The sequence below is a fragment of the Microcaecilia unicolor genome, chromosome 5 (genome assembly GCF_901765095.1).
Source record: "Microcaecilia unicolor chromosome 5, aMicUni1.1, whole genome shotgun sequence".
NCBI classification, from domain to species: domain Eukaryota; kingdom Metazoa; phylum Chordata; class Amphibia; order Gymnophiona; family Siphonopidae; genus Microcaecilia; species Microcaecilia unicolor.
This window is the reverse complement of record NC_044035.1, coordinates 284,227,189-284,254,965: the sequence shown is the minus strand read 5'-3', so window position 1 is coordinate 284,254,965 and position 27,777 is coordinate 284,227,189. Positions and strand designations below refer to the sequence as shown.

Here is a 27,777-nt window from a genome sequence, read left to right as displayed (position 1 = left end):
TCCTGATGTTCGTAGCAGCACAGAAACGCTCATTTCACTATGGGGCCCTTTTATGAAACAACGGTAAGCTTACTGCACGCTATTCTGGGACTACTACTGGCCCAAAACAGCTGCTAGTGTTAGTTCTAGGTCGAGCATGCACCATTTCCAGGGAAAAAATTAAAACCCCAGACATGGTTAACTTGGCAGTAACTCGGTGGTAATCGGGCATCACTGTGCACTGCCTGGTTACCGCTAGGTTACCATGGGAGCCCTTACCGCCACCTCAATGGGTGGCGGTAAGTGCTCCCTGCCGCAAGGCCACATGGTAAGAGTCATTTTACTGCGTGGCCATTTGGCGGGGGGAGGGGGGGGCTTTTTACCCACTGCTGTCAAAAGGGCCCTGGCACGTGGGAAAAACGGCTCCTGCCGCTACTGCAGGGCCCTTTTTCCCGCAGTTTGGTTAAAGGACCCCTCTGTATTTTAGAAAGGGCTCTGTATTGTCAGATCCTGTTCTATAAAGCTAGCAGAACTTGAGATGTTTCGAGTTGGATGTCTAAATTCCAGTTTTAAACATCATTTGTAAAATGCTGCTCAATATTTTTAGATGGTTTTACCCATTGATATACTTCTAAGATTTCTTTGACTCTATAAATTGCATTAAGAATTTTTGAGCAAAACTACTCTAAATATAAGGTCAAAAAAGTTAGACTCTTTTTCAGAAATAAATAAGTAAATGGTTATTTTAACAAAAGATGAATAAAGTATGACAAAATATATTACTTAAAATAAAGGTAAAGTTACGAGGTTTTTCTGCCCAATGATGAATACCACAACCCCAGCTAAAGACGCCGAAATTAAAGTAAACGCTTGGGTGTTTTGAGGTCTTTTCCCTCATTTTTAAAGAAAACTTTTGTATTATCGTAAAAGCATTACCGGACTCTTCATCACATTGTTTGGTTAATCACGGAGATAGAGTGTCAGTTTGTTTCCATTTTTGGATTTAAATTCCAGTTTAAACATCATTTGTAAAATGCTGCTCAATATTTATAGATGGTTTTACTCATTGATATCATTTTAAGACTAAAAGTTCAACTCTTTTCTGGCTTTATTTAGTAGTAATCCATGAATAATATGACTTTTTCCACCAAAAGATACAATCACCAACATACTGAAGAAAAACTTTTGATCAAGTTAACATTCCACACGCTATTCACCTAATTCCATCTGCATTCAGTAACCCTTAATATCTAATAATATTGCCTTTAGTCAAAATGACAAATAGATTTTCACATTTATTCTTAAAAATGTATATACCACCTTCCTGGAGCAGCCATTCAAAGGTTTCCCACTGTCAGCATATATATCCTTAAATATACAAACAGGGCTGTATATTTAATATTGTCAAAAATAAACATAAAAAATCAGATGACGGATTCAATTATATAACCACCTATAATCTTGCATTCACCTAGTCATTCCCACTGTTTAAAAACATGCAAAAATTGGTACTTGAAGCTTGAAAGTTGCAGTCCGGTACACAGCTTAGGGGGGAACCTCACACTGCATGGAGATCACCCTCAGTGGGTGGCAGTAAGGCTCCCAGCCGAAATCGGCATGCGGTAATGTTTCACTCGCTGCATGTCCGTCTCTTTTTTTTAAAAAAACCCTTCCTTTTGCCCGCTGTGGTAAAAGGGGGCCTCGGAGCACGTCAAAAACATTTGCTGATGCCAGCGTAGGCCCCCTTTTGCCACAGCCTTGTAAAAGGACCCCAAAGGTAGGTGTGATTTCCTGGGCATCTCCATGCAGTGTGAGGTTCCACTAAGCTGTGTACCAGACTGCAATTTTCAAGCTTCAAGTACCAATTTTTGCATGTGATTGCTGTTATAGATTGATGGCTAGTTGAACTTAGGGAATTTGGAGAGTTTTGATTTTTGAATGATCTTTAAGGATCTTTCCAGCAGCAGAGGAGTACATTGTGAAGAAGAATTATAGCGACATATGGACATTTCATATGGACATAATTACTGTGGGGAGCGGGTGCAGCTTTGAAATGTTATTTGTTTGAGATTATATTCTGAAATAAAGGTGGTATGTTTTTAACATTTGGAATGAGAAGGTGAATGCCAAATTATAGATGGTTATATAATTGAATTAGTCATCTGATTTTTTTTATGTAAGCTGAATATGTATGAGATAAACTTGCATGTATACTATCTCCATTGCATGCACATCTACGTTATGAGTATTTATTAAGAGTAGCCTGAACACCCTGAGATCAGCTTCATGTAGCTTTTCTAACTGCACATGCAAGTTTTCCTTGTTAGTCACCCTTACTTACTTATGTACTTAATTTACTTGTTTATTAGGATTTATTTACGACCTTTTTGAAGAAAAGTGGAGTGCACCAAGAAAAGACTCTACTTAGGCAATAGACAATCATAGTTGTAAAAATATTCAAATAACAGTACACATTATTCATTTATTTCAGTATTTATATACTTTTTAGACCTAAGTGGTTTACAGTTTCATTTTACAGGTACTGGGTCTTTCCCTAGTGAGCTCACAACCTAACTAGTACTTTGTATTACTGTTGTATCTGGGACAATGGAGGATTAAGTGACTTGCCCAGGGTGACACAGAGCTGCAGAGGGAATTGAACCTGGTTCCCCAGGATCTCAACTCACTGCTGACTCTCAGGCAGCAGTGGGAATTGAACCCAGTTCCCCAAGTCCACAACCCGCTACACAAACCATTAGGCCACTCCTCCATCTCATAGGATGCTAACTTACAATGGGGAATAGGGGAGGCATCGGGCAGTGACTGGGCGGGGGGGGGGGGGGGACGAGCCAGACCACTTTCAGTCCACCTCTGCCCGCTGGGTATAGCGCAGGCCAAATTGGCACCAGTTAGTGGTAAAATAACCATTCCTAATGGTAGCCCATGTTGACAGCTTATCCTTAAACCTAAAAACAATCCTGAGATTAAAGAGAATGATTTTACAGTTTCTACATTTGCACAAAAATGTCCCCCAACCCTCATTTCTTTTCCCCAACCCTCCTAGTTAAAGTACTGTACACTCATTACAAAATCCAAGGCAAGTCGAAAGCTCCATTCCATGAAGTAGCATTCACTGTGCTCAGGTACTCCAGTTTGGACCAAGCTGGTATTTAACTTCCTATCCCTCAGTAACAAAAGATTTCTCATTCTACACTATTAACATAAAACAACAAATTAAAAACCTCAGAATGTTTGGGCTGGAAGCTAAGAAAACAGGGTTGGATTTTTGTATCCATAATAGAAAGCAATTGTTTGTGAGGTTTGATGTTCACCAGAAATGCCCTGCCATCTCCCCCTCCTCCAACTAACTTTCTAAAAATCCTTGTCTGTGTCTGAAACTCAGTGTTGGTCTGTAATCACATAAATCCATGAAATTAGGAGATGATCTATTTTTATGCATGGTCACTGCTGCTACATCTATATAGATAGTGAAGGGAAAAGAATTACAATGAAAGAGAGGTAGAGACGTGAAAGAACCATTAGTGGTATAATGATTAAGATATAAATTGTCTACAACACATTTCTGTGACTTTAATACACCAATTTACATGGAAAAAAATGGGACAATTTCCTTCAAAGGGTGCCATGAAAATAATGGAGAGCACATGCTAATGCTACATATAATACTGTTTATGTATTCTTTTTTCATACTCACAAGGTCCTGGATTTAAAAAAGAAAGAAAAAAAATACAGATTCACCAGCTTCTTTATAGCATTTGTTCAGGAACAGGGGTTAATTCTATCATGAAAAATTAACATCTGAAAATAATTCTTGTACACAGAACCTTTCAAAAATGTAATGACCTCCAAAATTCAACTCCTGTGGAGAGCAGACATATTATGTGACTAACATGTTCGCCAAAGCTCACTTCATCTCACCACTTGTCAGGACATAAATCTTCTGCCTTTGAATGCCACCTGAGTAAGGGGTGAACCTCCAATGAGATGTGGTGGAAGATTCAGGAAAACCACTTGCAGTACACAAGGCCAGTGTATACAGGGCCTGCATAAGGATGTCTTGGGAAATCTATGCTTGTTCATTATGCATATTCATGTGAAACAATAGAGTTTCAGTGGGCATCGATAGGAGAAATCCACAGCTGTTTAAGCACAACATATAAATATATATTCTATATGAAAACACAAAACTGTCACATAAGTGAGTAATGAAAAATATTGATTCAGAGGGAGAGGCTATGTTTATGCTTTGATAGTGTAGAGAGGTTGCCGTGTTAGCCCATTTTAGAGGTAATAAATAGAAATTTAAAAACACAAAACAAAAAGAAAAGGAAAATAAGATGATGCCTTTTTTTTATTGGACTAGCTTAGTACATTTTCTGACTAGCTTTCAAAGGCCAGAGGCCTTCATCCTCAGGTCAGGTCAGTATGTGCAAAAGATGACAGTATCAGAACATATTAGCTTTATGTTGTAATTCAAGTCATTTTATTGATTGTATTTTTGCATTTTAGGTTTTGTTCATTTAGGGGCCCTTTTACTAAAGGGTGGGAAGTCCTATAACATGTGGTTATCGCATGCAAATAGGCTACTGCAATAAACATGTTAAAAAGTTTTGCAGAATGTGTCTGTGTGCTAATCTGCATGTTACTGATTTGTAAAAAAATATTTTTGGAAGGGGGTGTGTCATAGGTGGCACATGGGTATGAAAGGAATTTGGTTTTGTCTGTGTTCAGTTTGAGTTTGAAAGTTGTTATCCATTCTTCCATGAGGTACAACCTTTTTAAAATTTTGTCCTGTATGTTTGTGATATTGTTTTGGAAAGGTATGAAGGTGGTGACACCGTCTGCATATATAAATGGGTTGATCCCCATTAATTCCAGTTTTTTGTCGAGCGGCGCCATCATTACATTGAACAGTATTAGTGACATTGGCGATCCCTGTGGTACCCCGCACTCAGAGATCCACGAGGCTGATGTTTAGTTGGACATCTTTACAATATAGGATCTGGTCTTTAGGAAGCCATTGAACCATGTTAACACTGCACTGCTGATTCCTATGTTTTCGAGCAGTGTCATTAGTGTGGTGTGATCTACTAGGTTGAACGCACTTGATATGTCGAATTGTAGTAGTAATACATTTTGTCCTTGGCATATTATGCTTCTGAATTTCGTTATCAGGGTGGTTATGACCGTCTCAGTGCTGTGTTTTGGTCTGAAACCTGATTGGGATTTATGAAGAGTTGAGAATTTTGTCAAGTATTGCGTTAGTTGCTGTGTTATTAGACCTTCCATCATTTTGGTCAGTAGTCATATTGAGGCTACTGGTCTATAATTTGTGATAACACTGATATTGATGGTAGTGTTTGGGGGATAGGTATGAGTACTATGTCGCCTTTGTCTGTTGGAAAGTTACCTGTTTCAAACATGTATGTGATGTGTTTGGTGAGGTACTCGATGAACAAGTCTTTTGGGTTTTTCATCATGTAGTTGGGGCAGTTGTCAATTAGGCAGTATGCATGCACGTATTTTGTCAATAGTGTTGATGGGCCCAATATTCAGCTGGTAGCTCTCAGTGCTTTTCTGACTGCCACCAGCATTAAACCTGGAAATCCAATGCCGATCCATGTCTGGGCTTTGGCATTAAAGGTTCCATTTACTAAGCTGTGGGAAAGCCATTTTCCCGTGTGCCAGGACCCTTTTTACAGCAGGGGGTAAAAAGCTCCCACCCAAAATGGCTACAAGGGAATAATGGCTGTGGAGAGCACTTACCGCCACCCATTGAGGTGGCGGTAAGGGCTCCCACAGTAATTTGGCATCAACCGGGCATTTACCACCAGGTTAGCTCCATACTAGGGGAAAATAAAAGATTTGCCAGAGTGCCGGAACGGCAGTAGTTCCATTTTAGTGTGCTGTAATCTCACATTGAGCTTACCGCCGCTTTGTAAAAGACCTCCTGAATTTCCAGGTTTGCAGAGCCAGCTAATGCAAAGCTGGTTAAGTGCAATATTCAGCGCTTAACCGGCTAATCCTGACTTTTATGCAGTCCTATTTACAGTGACCTAGGCTGGTTGTGCTGAATATTGGCATTTAACCAACCAAGTGCCGACTCTGCCCCCAGAACACCCCCAAAATAGCCGGTTTTCATTTTGGTAATGACCTCTAATTTTCAGCGGCACTAGCCACTCCCCTCTTCCTTGTGTTGCTGCAGTAAAGAGAAAGTTGGCAGAATGCCTCCAGCTGCCGACTCTAGGACTCCTCACACTTGCTCAGTTCTTGTGTGAGCAGGCGATTAACCGGCTAGTTAAATCACTTTGAATATTGACCCAACTGTTCGTACTGTACATTTTATTCAATAGAGCCAAAAGAGCACATTAGAAGAACTCTGCACTAAACCACAGAGAATGAAGAGCCTGAAGTAATAAAAATCTTCTATATTTATTATCCAACAAATTAACAAGTGTTTATCAAGTATTTGCTGTCCATATTCAAACTAGTCAACTATAATGTGCAATCAGGCTGAACAAGCAGTTTCTTAGCTTGTGGCCTCTACCACTGTATCTAAATTCTCTTTTTCTTTATTCCATGATTGAAAATTTTTTTCTGTTTTATTTTTTCTGGAGTCAGCTGGAACTATTTCTCTGCAAAATAAATATCATAAATGTTCATCTATCATATTTACTTCATTGTAATACTGTACTTTAATTATTAATTATATCTTTATACCAGGGGTTCTCAACCTAGTCCTCGGGACACACCTTGTCAGTCTAGTTTTCAGGATATCCCCAATGGATATACATAAGCTAGATTTTCATGCACTACCTTCATTACATTCAAATCTATTTCATGCATATTCATTGGGGATATCCTGAAAATCTGACTGGATAGGTGTGTCCCGAGGACTGGATTAAGAACCCCTGCCTTATACATGTACACATCCTTGCACATTTTTCACATCTTACTGTCTGAAAAATACAATTCAGTTTTGATATTTTGCACCTAAGAGTACCTATAATTGGCTCTGTGACTTTTCAGTTTCAGATTCAATTGGTGTTGCGTGGTGCTTACTATACACACAGTCTGCTCCAACAATTACATTGCTTTTTGGACATATCAACTATTCACAATTTGACCCATGCTTGGGTGCTTAGCATGTTTGATTATTGCAACACATTCAGGTGTTGCAGAATGTAGCTGCGTACCTGCTGACTTGTGGTGGGAAATGTAACTGTGCTACGGCACTGCTGAAGGAACTCCAGTAGTTGCTAGTTTAAGCTTGATTAGGGGCGTAGCCAGCACTCCATTTCGGGGGGAGCCCCAGGCATGGACAGGGGTGGAGGCAGCAACGTATTTGCTCTCAGCCACTCCCCACCCCCACCACACCTAAAAAATACTACCTTTGCTGGTAGGGATGCGATTTACTGAATCTAATCCTATATCATGAAAATTATTGGATCAGAGAACACTATTACATGATTATATACATGGCATATTCTGAAATAAAGTAAGTGAGCTAAATATTTCATCGGCCCTTTTACTAAAGGGTTGCCATGTTGCAACCCAGAACTACTGTAGGCCCAACAGGGCTGTCAGCGGTAGTTCTGCCTTGAGCATGTGAAAAATACCTCCATAATTTCTAGCGCAGCGCTAACCCGGTAGTAAGTGCTCTCCCCTCCCCTCCCCCCACACATGGCAAGAATAATCTTATTGCATGGCCATGTCTTTTTTTAGGGGCTTTTTACCTACTGCGGTAAAAAGGCCCTGACATATGGAAAAAAACAGCCCTCGCCGCTATGCAGGACCCTTTTGACTGCAGCTTGGTAAAAGGACCCCTCAGTTTCCTCTAGAGTGTTGGAAGTATATGTCAATTTTATGAAAAGAGATATTTTAAACCTGTTCCATCCATGATACCAATGCATTCTACGGGTCTTTTACAAAGGTGTCTCTAGCATTTAGTGCACACTCATTTTTAGCGTGCAGTAAAAACACTAGTGAGCCTTTGTAAAAGGAGCCCTCTATGAGAAGAGTGCCCAAAAGCACAGAGATTTTCATCACTGCTTCTTTACTGAGCTTTTGGTTTCAATGCCATATGAATATGTTAGTTTAACAATTTCATTGGTTATTCTGGCTGAACTAAAATGCCAGTAGCAGCATATCCTGTCTTTGACCCCACTGGGGTTAGAAGAGAAGCTACTGACACTTTCCCCTTGATTGCACACGCTTGTCAGTTTTTGACTCCTGCAGCTGTGGTGTATTCTGGGGATCAGCTGGTCGGAGAGAGTCAGGGAATAAACCTATTAGCATTTCTATAGTGCAGTCCGGTGCACTTGATTGCAAATTCATTCAGATTAATTAATTTTTAATTTTGTGCTACCTCAGTGATTATAAATCAAGTTGGTATGGCTAGTGAAATGTGCATCAAGGTCTGACACTCTCTTGGGGAGAATGAGACCTGATTAGAGGCCTATCTCTTGCAATATATCAATTCTTGGAGAACAAAAAAAGGCAAATTATTCCTCACTGAAATTACTGCAAAAAATTAATAATGCCCTTTTGGAAAGGCCACCAAAGAAAAATAAAACACTATTGCAGTTTTAAGACACCAAAGATGACAATAGAATGGATTCTGAATGTCCCAGCTTATTTAAATCATGGCAAAAATACTTCTCCATGTTATCATTTATTTATTTATGTTTGAACAAAAACGGCGTCCCAATCATGCAGAACCTTTGAGAATACCCTCAAAAGTTCTGCATGATTGGGACACTGCTTTTGATGAGAAATTCACTTGCCAACTGGACCCTAATGCAATTTTCACAAAACGCTGGCCACTGTTGGCCCGGGAGCAAGTTCACATCATTACCTACCCAAGTGCAGTTATACTCAAGATAAGTTGCTTTCTGATGTTATATATCACACATATTTAAGCACTATATCTTTTGGGTTTTGCACAGCACTTTATTGATGGTGCTGGAAGGTTTTTGCCTATGATGAAGTTGAGATCTGTTTAGATCTATATTGCTCTATCACCTATTAAGGTTTGAGCAACTCTGAGACTTTTGCTTCCAATTTTCATAATTTTGTTTGTTCTCATACCTGTTCCTGTGGATTATTTTTTGTTTTTGCTTATTTTACCTTTAGCCTGGATTATTAGTTTTTGCCCTAGACATTTTCATTTTGTTCCACTATGGCTGTAAAACGTCCAAGTGTTAAGCAAGCCCTAAGCCCGCCCTAATCCCACATCTGCAACATTTCTAACACGCCCCCTTGTGATTTGAATGCACTGTAGATGAAATGCAGAGAGAAACGTCTGCAGAGTAGGTTTCAAAAATACCAATTTAGACGTTTTTGAGAAGAAATTAGTCCAAATGGTGCTTTCTGACACTTTTTGGACGTTTTTCTCTTTCGAAAATGAGGCCCATAGTAACCTATGTAACTTTGTAAGTCTATGTGCATTGAAAAATGAGCCTCTTTAGCTCCTGATTTTTTTCTGTGTGTAATGGATTTTCAATAGCACATTTTTGTTGTGTGTTGTGGTGGTATATAAAGGCAACCAAGGCACCTATGTGTCTTTGTTAAATAGGCTCCCTGAATTTTCCCCAGTAGAACAGAAAAGCTGATGCACAAACTTACACTGGTTTTAAGACAGGTACAACAATATGCATGCTTTCTATACATGTATGCATATATTTTATAAACTTGTAACTCTTCCTTGGCTTTGCCCAAACACTACCCTGAGAAAATTTACACTGAGGACACAGAAAACACATGTGTTCCTGTCGACATGTGTGTTTGTTTTTGTATAATCATCCATACAATTTTAGAATAGCCATCTTTGGTTTATAGAACACATTTTACATCTGGAAAATGTTTTACAAAATTATCTTCCTTTGTGGATATAATCTGTAAAAAAAAAAAAGTTTTAAAACAGAACCAACCCTATCCTTATTCAAATGTCTTATAAGATGTATTTTGTGGGCCTGATATTGAGCCCACAGCGGTAAGTGGCTTCTAAGATGCTCACAGCCAAGGGCAGAACTCACCATGAATATTCGATTCTGGAGCATACACAGTTTCCAGCATTGAATATCTGAGTTTGTGCAGCAAACCAGAATTTTACCAGGCGCCAGCCAATATTCAGACTGCTGATGAGTTAACTCAGTGGCAGTGGCGTACCAAGGGGGGGGGGCGGTGGGGGCGGTCCGCCTCGGGTGCACACCGCTGGGGGGGTGCTGCGCACCTGTTGGCTCTTCGTTTTCATGCTCCCTTTGCCCCAGAACAGGTTACTTCCTGTTCCGGGGCAGAGGGATCATGAAAACGAAGAGCCGGCAGGCACGCGGCACCCCCCCCCCCAGCGGCGTGCACCCGGGGGAGGTCTTTCATCGGGGGTTCTTTCGCCGGGGGGGGCGTCGCACTGTTCCATGGGGGCGCTGCACACGGGGGGGGGGGGGGGGCGCATCGGCGATCCGCCCCGGGTGTCAGCCCCCCTAGGAACGCCACTGCTCAGTGGATAAAGATAGGTCAGCTGTTTTGTTATCCACTTAGGCGGTTACTCCCAGATTCTATATAGTGCACTGGCTTCTTCTCCAGCCTGATGTGGGTGAATGATGCTAGGCCTGAGTAAGTACAACCAGACAAATCTGTCAATTTAACTTTCTCAAGACATGCAGCCTAAAAATGCTATTTGTGTAGCCTGATTTACCTGGTTAACTTAATCCAGACAGGGCTGAATATCAGTGCTAACTGGACACACTATGGGGAGATGCATCAAACTTACCGGGCCAGCAAGTTGCTTTCTTGACTGGTTCCAGCCAGTTTAGCAAGCATGTTATTCAGCGGGAGATACACAAAGGGCTGTTTTATGTTCATGGCAGCAGGGAATGGGAATGTATGCAAAGTTATTACAATGAGCTGATTACCATTCAACTGTGCATTTCGAGCGATGCAAAGCACAGACTGCAACCTTTGCCTTTTACGATGAAACTTTTACGGGAGGTCAGGAGCTGTCGTAGCAGCACAACAGTAAGCTAAAGAGGCAATTTCCCATGTGTTGGAAGCACGCTACTGAACAGTGCTGCTGGAGAGAAGTCCAGCATATTGGTGAGGGCTGTCTCCGCTTGTGCTGGATTCTTTCCCCCGGCTCTCTTGTATTTGCTTTCTTTTGTGGTCAGCTGAGCTCTGAGGTGCAAGGGATCTTACTCTGCTTTTCTTCTTTGCTGGATAATAGCATTAGCAGCTTCTTTTTGCCCTTTCTCTTCCTCCCTCCCCTCTCTGCTGTAGCAGCTTTTAAGTTTGAAGGAAAAAAGCTACATATGGCTTTCATACAAGCAGCTTGTATGTGTGTATGAAAGCCATGAAATGCCGCAAAGGGCTGTTCTGGGCGTGAGTAGCTTTGCAAGTGGATGCTCTATGCATGCCCTGGCAGCCTTCTCTATGAGCCACATGGTAAAAGTATGTGCAGCTCATTTGCTTGCAATTTCTTACTGAGGTGGAAATAGTGAGTGAATGTTACCAGGGACTTTTGTGCATTGGCCCCTATAAGATGATCCCTTTTTGGCTATATCTTCCCAGGACAAATTTTGGCAGGGAATCGGGAGAAAATTTTGAGAGTGTGTATGGCCAACTCCAAAAGTTAACTGGATAATTCCTTTCAATAATATCCTATCTAGCCATTACCATACTTGCTGCCTGCCAGGCATACACAACAACTATTAATTTTATCATTGAGCTTGTCACAGTCCTGGTTATGTGAACAGCTGCATTTTTGCTATGACTTCCAGTTATCATGGAATACTTTAGAAGAGTTAATAGTGTGTATGTGGTGGTTGGGGGGGGGGGGGTAAATTTTATAAATCTTTTTCTGCTTACAAAGCCAGTTTCACACACTGAACACATAGGGCCCTTTTACTAAGCCACGGTAAGCTACTGCCTGGGTAAAGAGCACCAAATCGACCCCACCACTGGGGTAGCACTGGCGTTCAGCAGTACTTCCAAAGTTGGTGCGTGCAGTTTCCCGCTGTAGAAAATAATTTTCTATTTTTCTACAGCAGGGGGCATTCTACGGCAGTGTGGCCACATTACCACAAGCTGCCTGATTACCGCATGAGTAGTGTATGAGGCCTTACTGCCTTCTAAATAGGTGGTGGTAAGGGCTCAGGCAGAAAACAGCCGTGCGCTAATTTTAATATTATCACACAGCCTTTTACTGCACCATTATAAAAAAGGTCTTTTTCTTACCGTGGTAAAAACTGACCCAGCATGCGCCAATATCTCACACCAAAACTAGCACAGGCCACTTTTTAACATAGCTTAGTAAAAAGTCCCCATAATGTTACATGATGCAAGGTTCCACATTAGGAATAACTGCCCAGGAAAAGGATCTATGTGTCATAGTTGATGATGTGTTGAAACCCTCTGCTCTATGTGCAGTGGCGGCTAAGAAAGCAAATAGGAATTATTAGGAAAGGAATGGAAAATAAAACTGAGGATGTAACAAAGCCTTTGTATTGCTCCATGGTGCGACCATACCTCGAATACTATGTGCAATTCTGGTCACTGCATCTCAAAAAAGATATAATGGAATTAGAAAAGGTACAGAGAAAGGCAACAAAAATGATATAAGGGATGGGATGACTGCCCAAAGAGGAAAGCTAAAGCGACTAGGGTTCTTCAGCTTGGAGAAGAGATTGCTGAGGGGAGATATGATAGAGGTTTGTAAAATACTGAGTGGAGTAGAATGGATGGATGTGAATCGCTTGTTTACTCTTTCCAGAAATACTAGGACTAGGGGGCAAGCAAAGAACCTACTGAGTAGTACATTTAAAACAAATCAGAGAAAATATTTTTTCACTTAACAAGTAATTAGACTCTGGAATTCATTGCCAGAGAATGTGGTAAAAGCAGTTAGCTTAGCAGAGTTAAAAAAATGTTTGGGTAATTTGCTAAAAGTCCATAAGCCATTATTAAGATGGATTTGGGAAAATCCACTGCATATTCTAGGATAAGCAGTATAAAATCTGTTTTGTTGTTCTGGAATCTTGCCTGATACTTGTGATCTGGATTGGCCATTGTTGGAAACAATATACTGGGCTTGAAGGACCTTTAATCTACATAGTAACATAGTAGATGACGGCAGAAAAAGACCTGCACGGTCCACCCAGTCTGCCCAACAAGATAAACTCACATGTGCCATTTTTTGTGTATACCTTACCTTGATTTGTACCTGTCTTTTTCAGGGCACAGACCATATAAGTCTGCCCAGCACTATCCCCACCTCCCAACCACCTGCCCCGCCACCCACCACCGGCTCTGGCACAGACTGTATAAGTCTGCCCAGCACTATCCCCACCTCCCAACCACCAGCCCTGCCTCCCACCACCATCTGTCCCAGTATGGCAATGATTATGTTCTTAATGTGAACTGAATGATATAATCTATAAGCTTACTTTTACCCCTTTAATAAAGCAATTGAAAATTGTTTTGATACTTGAAAATCAAGAGCTTAATATGGGCATCAGGCTTCCTCCTTCCCAATGTCCCTATGGAGAATTCAGGGGGGAAGTTAACAACATGGGCTACTGTTACGTCAGGTTATTTTACCACAAGCCGGGCTATTTTAGCACATGGTCCCATTTTATACAGGATTAGTACAGGATGACTGCAGAAAACGGTGTTTAGAAAACTGTGTAAAATGTACACACACAGAGAAAGTATGTCTACTTTTATGTGATCTATGTGTAGGTGTTCCTTGGGAGTACAGTTTGGTTGGAGTGGAGGAGGAGTTATAATGTATGTGTGTATTTTATATAAACCACCCAGAATTGTAGATGGTGTGGGGTGTAAATTTTATAAATAAATAAATGAATAATAGGTGAGGAATTTGTAAAGTACAAGTTTCCGTGCTATGGAAACTAGAACAGCCAAAAAATTTCCGTTCCGTCATTTTCCATATAATTTCTTTAAGAATGTTCATTTTATTCATTTTTGTTTGCCCTTTCTTCATCACAGGAGCAAAGTCATTGAATGTACTCTTGAAAGAGGATGCACTATGTAGAAAGAGGGTGTTCTCTTCTGAAAGAGTGCACACTATGCATACATGCACAGTTAGTAGCACATGCGTGAGAGTTCACACATGCACTATGGGCATCCTCTTTCCAAATAGTGCACAATCTCTCTCAAGACTGCACACTATTACTGGCAAATGATAAAACACAAATTTTCATTTGATAATGACATGCAATGACATGAGTTATGTCATTGAGGGGCCCTTTTACTAAGCTGCGTGTAGGTGCCTACGCATGCCGAACACGCACCAAATTGGAGTTACTGCCCGGTTACCGCGTGGCCCTTGCGGTAATTTCAATTTTGGTGCACGTCTGCTACGTAATGGACGTGCGCCAAGTGGCATTTGATGTGCGTAGGTCATTACTGCCCAGATTCTTTACCACTAGGTCAATGGCTGGTGGTAATGTCTCAGACCCAAATTATACCCACGGCAATTTTGATTTTGCTGCATGTCCATTTTCAGCAAAAAAAAAAAAAGGCCTTTTTTTTCCAGGCGTGCTAAAAAATGGATCGGCACATGCCCAAAACCCATGCCTATACTACTACAAGACATTTTTCAGTGCACCTTTGTAAAAGGACCCCTGAAATTTCCTATATCATTGCAAATGAATGCCTATTTATTTATTTATTTATTTATTTATTGCATTTGTATTCCACATTTTCCCACCTATTTGCAGGCTCAATGTGGCTTACATAGTTTTGTTAACATTGTCATTTCAGGATATCAGGTACAATTAGTAATGTGTAGTGATTAAGTAAGGGAAGAAAGGAGAAGGAAGGGAATGATTAGGGAAGTCATAGAAGGTGGGCGTTCATAATTGAGTGGGTTGGTGAGGTGGCTCAGAGAGGCTATAGGTTCTCATTGTAGACCTTGTTGATTTTCGAAAGTTAGTTGTTTCGATGATTGCTTTTAAGTCTGTAGGTAATGAATTCCATAACTGCGTGCTCATGTAAGAGAAGGTAGTGGCATGCATCAGCTTGTATTTAAGTCCTTTGCAGCTGGGGTAGTGCAGGTTGAGAAATTTGCGGGATGATCTTGTGGTGTTTGTGGGAGGTAGGTCCACAAGGTTTAGCATGTAGATTGGGGCGTCTGCGTGAATGATTTTGTGAACAATCGTGCAGATCTTGAACGCAATGCGTTCCTTAAGTGGGAGCCAGTGAAGTTTCTCTCTTAGGGGTTTTGCACTTTCATATTTAGTTTTTCCAAACATGAGTCTGGCGGCCGTATTCTGGGCGGTTTGGAGTTTTTTGATTGTCTGTTCTTTGCAACCGGCGTACAGTGCATTGCAGTAGTCCAGATGACTTATTACCATTGACTGTACCAGGGTACGGAAGATGTGTCTCAGGAAGAAAGGTTTTATTCTTTTGATTTTCCACATGGCGTAGAACATCTTTTTTGTCGTGTTTTTCACGTGGGTATCAAGAGTGCAATCTAGTTCTGGTTCCTGTTTTATAACAACACATAGATTTTCCTGTTGCCCTTATTAAAAAAAAAAAGGAAGACAGCTTTTTGGACTTCTCACATAAGTGTTCTAATAAAAATCAGGTCCAAAAAGTACAGTTTACAGCTTCCCTCTCTCTTTGGTTGGAGAAAAATCCTTTCCAAGAAACAGCCCTGAGCCAGGAAAATGTAAAGAGTTAAACAATATTACTTGTATGACTGTGTTAAATTGTTGAATAGTTATTTTGAAACAATTATTGTTAACAATGTTATGAAAATCAAAAAGAACTGGAACAGCTGTTGCCAGAGAGAAAGTGCTGTAATTAACTGGCAGTTAAAATTAACAGCAACCTAAACACATATTCTTTACCACAGACATTAAGGGTTCTTATGAGATTACAAGATATACACTATTTCATTTTAATGTTAAGACTCAAATCCTTATTCTAAGAATTTCTTAATAACTTCCTTTTTAAAATTGAATGTTAAAGGCAGGATGTCTCATTTCACTTAAACCTATAATATGCCTTTTGGATTGCAGGATGTTCTATGTGAGTGATTAGATCAATTTAATTTCTTCCTTGCTCTCTGTAAAGCTAATATGAACTTATAAGTGAAAATGTTACATATTTAATTCATCCCTGCTCTATTGCAAGCAAATCTGTAAAAATGAGAAGCCAGAGTTCTGAGTGTGTCAATAGGTTCCATGTCAGTTCTTCAAAGTTGTCTGAGTTAATCACTTCCCCCACCCCCACTCCAAGATAGTCTTCAATGAATCTGTGTCACTCAGCTCAAGCTGAGTACTATTTGCATATGACATCATAATGTCCAACTCATGTCATAGGCAGGGGACACTTTGGAATTGTAACATTAAGGGGCCCTGTTACTAAGCCAAGTAAGCATCTACGTGTGCCCAACGGGCGCAAAAATGGAGTTACCGCACGGCTACCACGTGGCTCTTGCGTTAATTTCATTTTTGGCGCACGCCTGAAATATATTTTTTTATTTCAGATGGGCACCAAGTGGCATTTGACACGTGTAGGTCATTACCGCTCGGTTACTGCATGAGTCTTTACCGTTAGGTCAATGGCTGGCGGTAAGGTCTCAGACCCAAAATGGACGCGCAACAATTGTCATTTTGCTGCACATCCATTTTCGGCAAAAATTTTTAAAAAGGCATTTTTTATAGGTGTGCTGAAAAATGATTCTGCACGTGTCCAAAACACGCATCTACACTACCGCAGGCCATTTTTCAGCGTGCCTTTGAAAAAGGACCCCTAAGAAGATAACACTTTTTTTTGTCTTATGACATAGAAGTCAAACATCCACTGTGTTTTTTCTAATTTCATAAGAATCCTTAATGCTTGGAGTAAAGAATATAGATTCACGTTGCCTTAATTGAAATGTAAACTGTACCTTCTAACTGCATCTTTTACTATGTAACACTAATTGTTCATACAGTTTATTAATAGTATTGAGTGTGTTGAGTGTGTATAATAATGTGTGTGTTTGTGTGTCAGTTTGTGAGGAACTCTCTTAATGATATCTATAAACCTCCATTACAGCTATAAAGACTCAAATTTAAAAGGTCAGTATGACTAAGATATATGGAACATAAAACTTTGTATCCCTAAATGACTCTGAACACCAGGAGAAAATATGTTTTATTTCTGTTCTTAAAGAAAAGGACCTGGTTTTACAGCAGGACTGTCTATGAGAGGTCTGAAAGGTTGCCTAATCCAGACCTGTTTCAACCCACACCTTCCAAAAGATATAACCAGGATGAAGTCGATCCAGAGGGTGGCTACAAAAATGGTCACTGGTCTTCATAAAGCATATAGAGACAGACTCATAGATCTCAATATGTACACTTTGGAAGAAAGACAAGAGCGAGGAACTATGATTAAGACATTTAAATACCTCCACATCATGAATGCAGAGGAGGTAGGTCTCTTTCGACTGAAAGGAGGTGGAATGAGAGGGCTTAAGATGAAGTTGAAGGGGGATAGACTCAAAAGGAAATACGGAAAGGGTGATAGATGCATGGAATGACCACCCAGTGAAGATGGTGGGAATGAGGACTATATCTGAATTCAAGAAAGCATGGGACAGGCATGTGGGATCTCTTAGGAGAAGGAAGAGATAGCGGATGATATGGATGGGCAGAATGGAAAGGCCGTATGGCCTTTATCTGCTGTCATTTTCAACGGGGCTGATATTCAACCCACATAAGTGCCGCGATCATGAATGACCCCAGATATTCAATGCTGGGCCATTTCCGGGTTTATTTTGGCTGCTAAAAAGTTAACTGGCTATGCCAATATCCAGCACTAACTGGTTAACTTTTTTGCAGTTGAAGATATGCCTGCTATTTAAGCGGCCTATTTTGACCATTCCAACATAGCCAGTTTGTCACTGAATATCCATGCCTATCCGGTTATGTCACATGATATAGCCAGTGTATATTCAGTGGGAGATAATCTGTTATCTCCTGCTGAATATCCAGTGCATTTTTTCTAGTGAAATAGGTGCCGGTACTCAAAATGCCAGGCCACCCTTCAGGGGTGGTGTGATCACTGGGGGACCCACCCCACAATAGCCAGGCCCCCTGAAACCTGTCACAGAATCTATGACAAGGCAGAATTGTTGTGTAGAACCTGAGCTCTTTCATTAAAACTTGAGGACCAAGGGTCAATTTTAACAGAAAATGGAAAAGGTGCCGGTACTCAGTACCCCCAAGTACCCCCTCAAAAAAAGCTCTGTGAATATCCCTGGTTAGGCAGTTAAATGCTATTTAACCAGCCAGGAGCTATTCCTGGATGGTTAAATAGTTTTGAATATCAGAAGCTATGTTTTTATAAAGGCAACCTAGGTGCCTAACAGGCTCATTCTCGAAAGAGATGGACGTCCAAAAAGTGACATAAATCGGCATTTGGACGTCCATCTCACAGAGACGTCCAAATCAGTATAATCGAAACTGCATTTTGGACGTCTTTCTCAGAAGTCCATCAGAAGGATGTTCAAATCTCAAGGGGGCGTATCGGAGGCGTGTTTAAGGCGGGACTTGGGCATTCCTAAGACTTGGACGACTTTGAGCCATAATGGAACAAAGGAAAGACATCCAGGACTAAAATTTTGACGTTTTTATTACAAATAAGGCACAAAAAGGTGCCTGAAATGACCAGATGACTGGGTTCAGTTCCAACTGCTGTTCTTTGTGACTCTGGGCAAGTCACATAATCCTCCAATATCCCAGGTACAAAATAAGTACCTGTGTATAATATGTAAACCATTTTGATTATAACCTCAAAAACTATATAAAATACCATCCCCTTTCCCTTTCCTTTCCCTGTTGCTCATGTGCTCATTCAGGCAGTGCTCCCCCCCCCCCCCCCTCCAGGTCAGTCCACCATCATGTAAAATTCTGGCATTTGCTGCCACTCCTTTTCCTCAACTGACAACAGATCCTTCACACTTTCCCCCTTCTTCACTCCTATTCCTTTCCAACAACCTCCCCCACAGGCAAAAAGGGACATGGTTATGGGCGTGGAAATGGGTGTTCCAAAATGTGCACATGATGTTATAGAATATGGCCCTCTGCGCTTAAATCTATGCACCTGGATTTATGCCATGTTTTTGTTGGTGTAAATGGAGGTGTGTAGTTTTAGGTGCTGGGATATCAATTAAGCATGTTCGATATACTGAACCTAAATCTAGGTACTGCTTATAAAAAATGCTTAGGCGGAAATGTTTTCTGTGCGTATTTTTTAGGCACCATATATAGAATCTGGCCCTAAGTGTAGTCCATTGTGGCACCTATTTCTTGGCACCCAATTATAGAATTGCCCTGGTTGTAAAGTCAGCACCTAAGTGATACCACTCCTTTCGGAATCTGTTGTTTATTAAAACGGTTGTTCTCCTGGGTCATGCTGGCTTTACAGTTTTATTTCCTGTCATCCTTCTGCATGTTTTATATTAGGCTCCACAAAAGTACCTGTGAAATTGTACATGGCATGACCAGAATGTCCCAAATATTGCCTAGTCACTCTTATGCTTGCAATCTAAGTCATATGGGTTAATGGCAGGAACTATAATAAAATGATTTTTAATATAACTTAAGGATTTATATAATCCAGTTAGTTATGAGGAAGGAGATATTGAACTGTAGATATAAACATAAGCTTGATACTGTTTTCCTACATGAAATGCATTTATCCTACCAATAATCATTAGAGTTCAAAACTAGTTAGAATGATAGGGTGTTTTCTCTAGCTTTCAAGAAAAACAAAATGGCTGCAGTTCTATAAAGTCATTCAATAACACATGCGGCCACATAAAGTAGAGTGAAGAAGTAGCCTAGTGGTTACAGGTGGCCATTTCAAATCCCACTGGTGCTCCTTGTGATCTTGGGCAAGTCACTTAGGGGATCTTTTACTAAAGCTTAGCTTGAGTTATCTGCAGCAGGACCTACAGGAATAAAATAGGCTCTGCTGCAGATAACTCAAGCTAAGCTTTAGTAAAAGACCCCTGAGGGTTGGTTGTTTTTTTTTGTTTTTTTTTTTACTAAAGCTTAGCTCGCATTATCTGTAGCAGGGTCTATTTTATTCCTATGGGTCCTGCTGCATTTAGCTTGAGCTAAGCTTTAGTAAAAGACTCCCCCTAAACCCTCTATTGCTTCAGGTACAACATTAGATTGTGAGCCCTCCAGAGAGAGAGAGAAATAACCAGTGTACCTGAATGTAACTCACCTTGAGCTACTACTGAAAAAGGTGTGAGCAAAGTCCAAATAAATAAATAAACACACACACACACATGACCTCTTATGGAATACCAACAGTATAAAAGAATATACCATGGCATCAAAGTGCACACCTTGCTGGTGGGCATTCACATAGGTGGAGTCCTTTAGATTGTAAGCTCCTTTGAGCAGGGACTGTCCTTCTTTGTTAAACTGTACAGCGCTGCGTAACCCTAGTAGCGCTTTAGAAATGTTAAGTAGTAGTAGTTTGGGCAAAGGCATATGCATAGACCATAAATGCCATGATTTACAAGCAAACTTGCAAAGTTTAGGCTCGGGCATTCAGACCAGCTCTAAGGCTGGTATAAATATCTGCGTCTACAATGTAAGTGCACATTAGGCTACTTATGCTATTTTCTTTACAGAATAATGCCTACTCATGGTGCCCTGTTATAATATTACATTGCATATAACCATACCACTTAGATAGTCAACTAATATAAATTAATTTTGTCATCCTCTGTTATGAACAGGAAAGGGGGGGGGGGGGGGAAGCAGTGAGATTAAAAGACTGACATATACTAAAGCTGCATCAAAGCAATAACACAGCTTACTATGGGATTTTTTTTTACTGTAATGCACATTGGATAATAATTCACTCTGAAGCATGCAAATGTATGCAAAACAGTTCATTACTATGCAAACTTGCATTAAACCTCACAACCTGTGTTATTCATGCAAAATTAGCAATACTTCAACAGGCAGTTCAATACTGGAAGTAATTTAAAGGTGCAAATCCCTTTAGAGTTGACAGTCCACTGGGACCCTGATCACCTTTCTCAACCATTAAGAATTCATATCTTCTGGGGCGCTAGCAAGCCATGGAGAAAATGGCATAATAGGAAAGGAGCTCCAGTGGGATCATATATAAAGTTTCCCTTTATTTACTGTTCAAAATCAAGAGCAGGTTCTACTTATTCCACTCGTGATGTCGTCTGGGAAAGGTAATAAGAGACCTAAATTTGATCCAGCATGGCCATCAAAGCAAAAAGCAGGTAAAGCTGATGAGAACTGTTCTCAAACCATCTTAGACAAAATCAAGTCCCTCAAATCCATACTCCCTGACACTAGAGATGATATTATAGAAATTAAAGATGATACAACAGTATATCTTCTTCTCATTTCCAGTATCCATGATGTATTGTAAGCCACATTGAGCCTGCAAAGAGGTGGGAAAATGTGGGATACAAATGCAATAAATAAATAAATTTAAAAGTGAACTCACTCAATTCAAAGCACACATGGAAACACTAGAACGCAATCAGTCACGGAGGAAAACATCAGTGACATGCAGCGCCATGTTAAAGACATGGCGATCCTGGAAAAAGAGCTTGAAGATGTGCATAATAAAGAGGGGAAAAACAGCTTCAGACTACTTGGGCTACCCGGGGGTACAGAGGGGAATAACCTCCTACCTTTCCTCCAGTCCTTCATACCATTACTTTTAGATATAAACTTTGACTTTCTATTCGAAATTGAATCAGCACGTCATACCCCATCACAGAGGAGTAATATAGACAAATATCCCATGTCAATATTAATAAACCTGCTCCAATATGCACAAACAATAGCAATAATGCAAAAAGCAAAGACACGTTCTCCACTCAAATGCAAAGGTTCTATCATTTTACAAATGCCTGACTTACATAAAAATACTGCTCATCCAAGAAAGCAACTACTTGCTTATAGACCATTTTTAAAGCAGATCAATGCCAGATTTGGCCTTCTTTACACAGCATGGATGTTCATCACTCATAACAACAGTACAAAAGACTTTATTGACTCTGACATGCTTGCAATTTTTTGGAAGAGATTCACCCAACTGCTATTGATCATACATAATCTATTCCTGGTACAGAAATTATTTTGCCTTTGACTTTCCTCTTAATACTTGTCGATACATTAATACTTGACAAAACATTCCACTTTAAAATCATCATCCATATTAATGTTTGTACTCTCACTACTTGCATAAATTTCATCTGTAAATTATTTTGCTCTACAACCATATTTTAGTTAGATTTGTCTGCATCTCTTAAAATTTACAGATTTTACTATGCCCTCTCTCAGATCATTTGCATAATGTATACTTGTGATGATTATTTCTGATAGAGGCCACTGTGAAGTTACTTCACTTATGAAAATGTTGTGTTTACTATGATAAGGCTTGAATTGTTTATTGCTGTTGTCACCAATAAAAGTTTATTAAAACTTACATGTTTGGGAAACTTGACTGTATATGCTCTCCAACTGTTCTTCAGTATTGTTGACTTGTACTTGTTGATTTGTAGTTTACTGCTCAGAGTTTTGTATCTGTATTGTCCAGAGCAGTAACGATAACATGAGTGCCCCATTAATCCTATATAACAACATTTTCTCCTGACCTTGTACTCCAACAAAAAACTCACTTATCAGCCAAATACTCAACCTCTACTCTGTGTTGAACCAAGCCTACATACGTAGTTCAACACAGGTGTAGTATCCAAATGGTATATGATATTGCAAACCCACAAATATGCAAGTCTCTTGGGTACAGAAGGAGTATGGGAACATGATCTAATTCTCAACTTGTCTGACATTCAGTGGAAAAGCATCTGGTTATCCATGTTTAAATCTCTACACTCAGCATCAACAACTCAATTCCTGTATTTTTTTCCTCCATAGAGCGATCTGGACACCTTATAAATTATCTAAATTCTGGCCAGAGGAAAATGACTAGTGTTGATCACGTCAACAAGAAATAGGAACTCTCATTCATTTATTGTTTCTTTGCCCACTTATACATGCAGGGGCTGAGGTATATAACTGTACACCGCCTTGAGTAAGTTCTTTGAAAAAGGTGGTAAATAAATCCTAATAAATAAATAAGTCATTGGCCCCTTTAAGATGCTCTCTGGGAGCATCAAACCATGCGTTAGCAGCCCAGTGCCCCTGGGGAAGAAAGAGATTGCCACTCAAAGCTGGTGTCATCTTTCCATAAATAAAGCACCTTGAAAGGTTAAAAGCAAGTTGTGTTATTCTTTCTGCATAATAATGAGGTGTCTTGCGTATATTTACATGCTTTGCAGCTCAATATTATTTAGCTCATGTTGTAGTAAAATAATGTGAATATTAACATAGGATTGTTGCCATTTAAAAAGCATTATTTGTTTAAAAAGGCATTCAAAAAATCCCTTAAAACAAGTTAGTAACTAGCTGCCTTAACTGGGAAATATGCAAATGTAGGAATTGCACAAGTAGAATGGGTGAATCCACCTCAATGGATTTTTCAGCCAGCTAAATGGTTAAAGAAAAAGCAAAGATTAAAAAATGTGAGCAGATACGTAACATGCACACTTTTATGTCCTCAAAACCACCCTGATCTTCCACTACAACAACCTATGAAGGCAGTTTGTTAGTTTGCAGGGACTGAGAAGTAGATACCTTATCGAAAATCTACTTGTTACAGCATATTTGGAATGGAATTAGTCACAATGGCAGGGACTTGTGTTACTGACCACTACACTGAGAACACATTATACAGCACCACAAAGTATATGGTACTTATGCCCCTGGCATGCATGGCTTTGTGCAGGCCCATTGTTTAAGGGTGGTTGCCATCTTGAAAGAGGCACATGCAATTCATCTCATTTAAAATGTGATGGCTCTTTATTTTCAAGTCTGTCTTTCATTGTTCTGAAGTGTTACTTAACAGTTTCAGTGCCACTGCTATGTAAAGGAGAGAGCGGAATTGCCAGCTGATCACTGTCTGCCTGGAAGGTATTCCTTAATTAAAAAAGAATTTGATATGAAATACCAAGCTTTGTTTTGAAAAGACTATATCTAAACAATGTCAGACAGCCTGTCAAAATTAATTACTGCCATGAAACCAAAGTACAGTGCATTTCATTCTGAAGAGCCTTCTAACCACTGTTTATACTAAATACACTAAGTACCCTTGTGATTTAACACCTGTTTTCATAGTAAATCTCGTTAATTGGATAACCAAACAATAATCTATGGAAAAGAAGTTTGCCTAAATTTTGATATGCCTTTCTGCATCTACTGGGAGCTCATTTTCAAAACAGAAAAACGTCCAAAAAGTGGCATAAATTTGCACGTGGATGTTTTTCTCACACAAAGTTCCAAATTGGTATTTTCAAAACCAATTTTTAGATGTTTTTCTATGAAGTCAATAGTGCATTCAAATCACAATGGGGCATGTCAGGGGTGTGTTAAGGGTCAGATCTGGGTGTTCCTAACACTTGGACATTTTTCAGCCATAATGGAACAAAACAAAAGTGTCCAGGACTAAAACTTAGACGTTTTGAGAATCAATAAGGCACAAAAGGGTGCCCTAAATGACTACATGACCACTGGAGGGAATCAGAGGTGACCTCCTAATATCCCCATTGGTCACTGACCCCCTCTTAACCCCCACAAATGTGAATACAATTATGATTTAGCAGCCTCTATGACAGCCTGAGTGCCGGGCAAGATGGTGGAGGCTATTATTAAGAATAAAATTGCAGAGCATATACAAAAACATGGACTGATGAGACAAAGTCAGCACGGATTTAGTGAAGGGAAGTCTTGCCTCACCAATCTAATGCATTTTTTTGAGGGGGTAAGCAAACATGTGGACAATGGGGAGCCGGTTGATATTGTATATCTGGATTTTCAGAAGGCGTTTGACAAAGTGCCGCACGAAAGACTCCTGAAGAAATTGCAGAGTCATGGAATCGGAGGTAGGGTATTATTATGGATTAAGAACTGGTTGAAAGATAGGAAGCAGAGAGTAGGATTGCGTGGCCAGTATTCTCAGTGGAGGAGGGTAGTTAGTGGGGTCCCGCAGGGGTCTGTGCTGGGTCCGTTGCTTTTTAATGTATTTATAAATGACCTAGAGATGGGAATAACTAGTGAGGTAATTAAATTCGCCGATGACACAAAATTATTCAGGGTCGTCAAGTCGCAGGAGGAATGTGAACGATTACAGGAGGACCTTGCGAGACTGGGAGAATGGGCGTGCAAGTGGCAGATGAAGTTCAATGTTGACAAGTGCAAAGTGATGCATGTGGGTAAGAGGAACCCGAATTATAGCTACGTCTTGCAAGGTTCCACGTTAGGAGTTACGGATCAAGAAAGGGATCTGGGTGTCGTCGTCGATGATACGCTGAAACCTTCTGCTCAGTGTGCTGCTGCGGCTAGGAAAGCGAATAGAATGTTGGGTGTTATTAGGAAGGGTATGGAGTCCAGGTGTGCGGATGTTATAATGCCGTTGTATCGCTCCATGGTGCGACCGCACCTGGAGTATTGTGTTCAGTACTGGTCTCCGTATCTCAAAAAAGATATAGTAGAATTGGAAAAGGTACAGCGAAGGGCGACGAAAATGATAGTGGGGATGGGACGACTTTCCTATGAAGAGAGGCTGAGAAGGCTAGGGCTTTTCAGCTTGGAGAAGAGACGGCTGAGGGGAGATATGATAGAAGTGTATAAAATAATGAGTGGAATGGATCGGGTGGATGTGAAGCGACTGTTCACGCTATCCAAAAATACTAGGACTAGAGGGCATGAGTTGAAGCTACAGTGTGGTAAATTTAAAACGAATCCGAGAAAATTTTTCTTCACCCAACGTGTAATTAGACTCTGGAATTCATTGCCGGAGAACGTGGTACGGGCGGTTAGCTTGACGGAGTTTAAAAAGGGGTTAGATAGATTCCTAAAGGACAAGTCCATAGACCGCTATTAAATGGACTTGGAAAAATTCCGCATTTTTAGGTATAACTTGTCTGGCATGTTTTTACGTTTGGGGAGCGTGCCAGGTGCCCTTGACCTGGATTGGCCACTGTCGGTGACAGGATGCTGGGCTAGATGGACCTTTGGTCTTTCCCAGTATGGCACTACTTATGTACTTATGTACTTATTAGAGCCAGGTCTATTAGAGAAGCATTCAGGTTCCTGGAGTAGTGTAGTGGTCAGTGCAGTGCAATGCACCATGGCGTGTGGGACTCTGGTCTCTATCTCCCTCTACCTGTCACATTTGTGGGGGAAACTGTGAGCCTTCTCAAACTAACCAGAAACCCACTGTACCCACATATTGTGTCCCTTTCATCCACAAAGGCTATTGTAGTGGTGTACAGGTGTGGGCAGTGGCTTTTGGGTGGGTTTTGGGGGGGCTCAGCAGACAAGATAAGGGAGCAACAGTGAGATGTGTACCTGGGAGCATGTTTTTGAAGTCCACTGCAGAGCCCCCTAGGGTGCTCCATTTATCTCCTGGGATGTTTGGGAGACCAGTCTACTAAAAATGCTGGCCCCTCCTACCTCCCAATGTCTTGACTTTCTAAGTTATTCACTTGGACATTTTTTTTTTTTTTTGCATAGGCCAAAAACCAAAACGTAGAAAGCACAAAACCTTGCTAGAAACAGTATTTTCAGAAACAAAAGATAGACATTTTTCTTTTTTTGAAAATGAACTTCTTTTCTATTCAGATTTTGGATGGTTTTTTGCTAAATGTCTAAAGTCGGACTTAGACGTCACATCGAAAATGCCCCTCTTTGTGTTCTAAACTACCTTTCACACTGTATTCTTTCATTTAAAATTTTACCAAGGGACAGTGTCTTTCAAAGAAAACAAAGGCTTGTAACCCATTTCCTACCCAGTTTTTTGGTGATGGCAGATTTGGAAGAGGGCCTGATATAGTGGATAATATTGTTTGTCAAGATTTGAAAAAGAGTATTTAAAAGATCATTTTCAAAACTTGTATTAGTAGAGTGGAAATCTCGCCAAATGGTAGTTGTGAATGAGTTACATGCTGTTTCCGAGACTGAGCAATAGGTATGTCCACACCAGAATGGATTGTTTCAAGGACAGCAAAAGTTCTCTCTAGTTTGTGATTTGTTATTCTGTGTCATATTGGTCATCCAAGGCTCAGCTAGCCCAAGGTCATGTTTCCGATAGTGCTTACAGGGTGGGGGGTAGTTTTAGAAAGACTAGTAAAAAAGGCTCGTTTCTGACACAAATGAAATGGGCGCTAACAAGGTTTTCCTCAGAGTGTGTATGTTTGAGAGAGAGAGTGTGTGTGAGTGACTGTGTGTGTGAGAGAGAGAGTGAATGTGCGAGTGTGTGTGTGTGTGTGTGTGACAAAGAGAGAGTGAGTCTGGGTGTGAGTGTGTCTGTGAGAGAGAGAGAGAGTGTGTGTATGTGAGAATGAGAGTGTGTGCGAGTGCGTATGTGAGACAGTGAGTGTGAGAGAGAGTGTGTTTCACACAGATACAGTGTGTGTGAGAGAGAGAGAGTGTGAGAGAGTATGTGTGCGATCCACAGACTCTCTGTGAGACCAAGAGATTGTATGAGACCGAGAGAGTGTGTGAGAGTGACTGTGTGACACATAGAAAGTGAATGTGATACAGTGTGAGACATAAAGTGTGTGAGAGACAGTGTGTGAGAGTGAGAGAGAGAAAGACACTGACTGTGTGAGAGAGAGAGAGAGAGTGTGTGTGT

General features: G+C 40.4%; 1 protein-coding gene across 2 annotated transcripts in view; it reads right to left on the bottom strand.

The window, feature by feature from the left end:
* Positions 1-27,777, bottom strand: part of EPHA3 (EPH receptor A3) — a 356,754-nt gene that overhangs the window by 182,735 nt on the left and 146,242 nt on the right. The gene's annotated exons all lie outside the window — the stretch shown is intronic.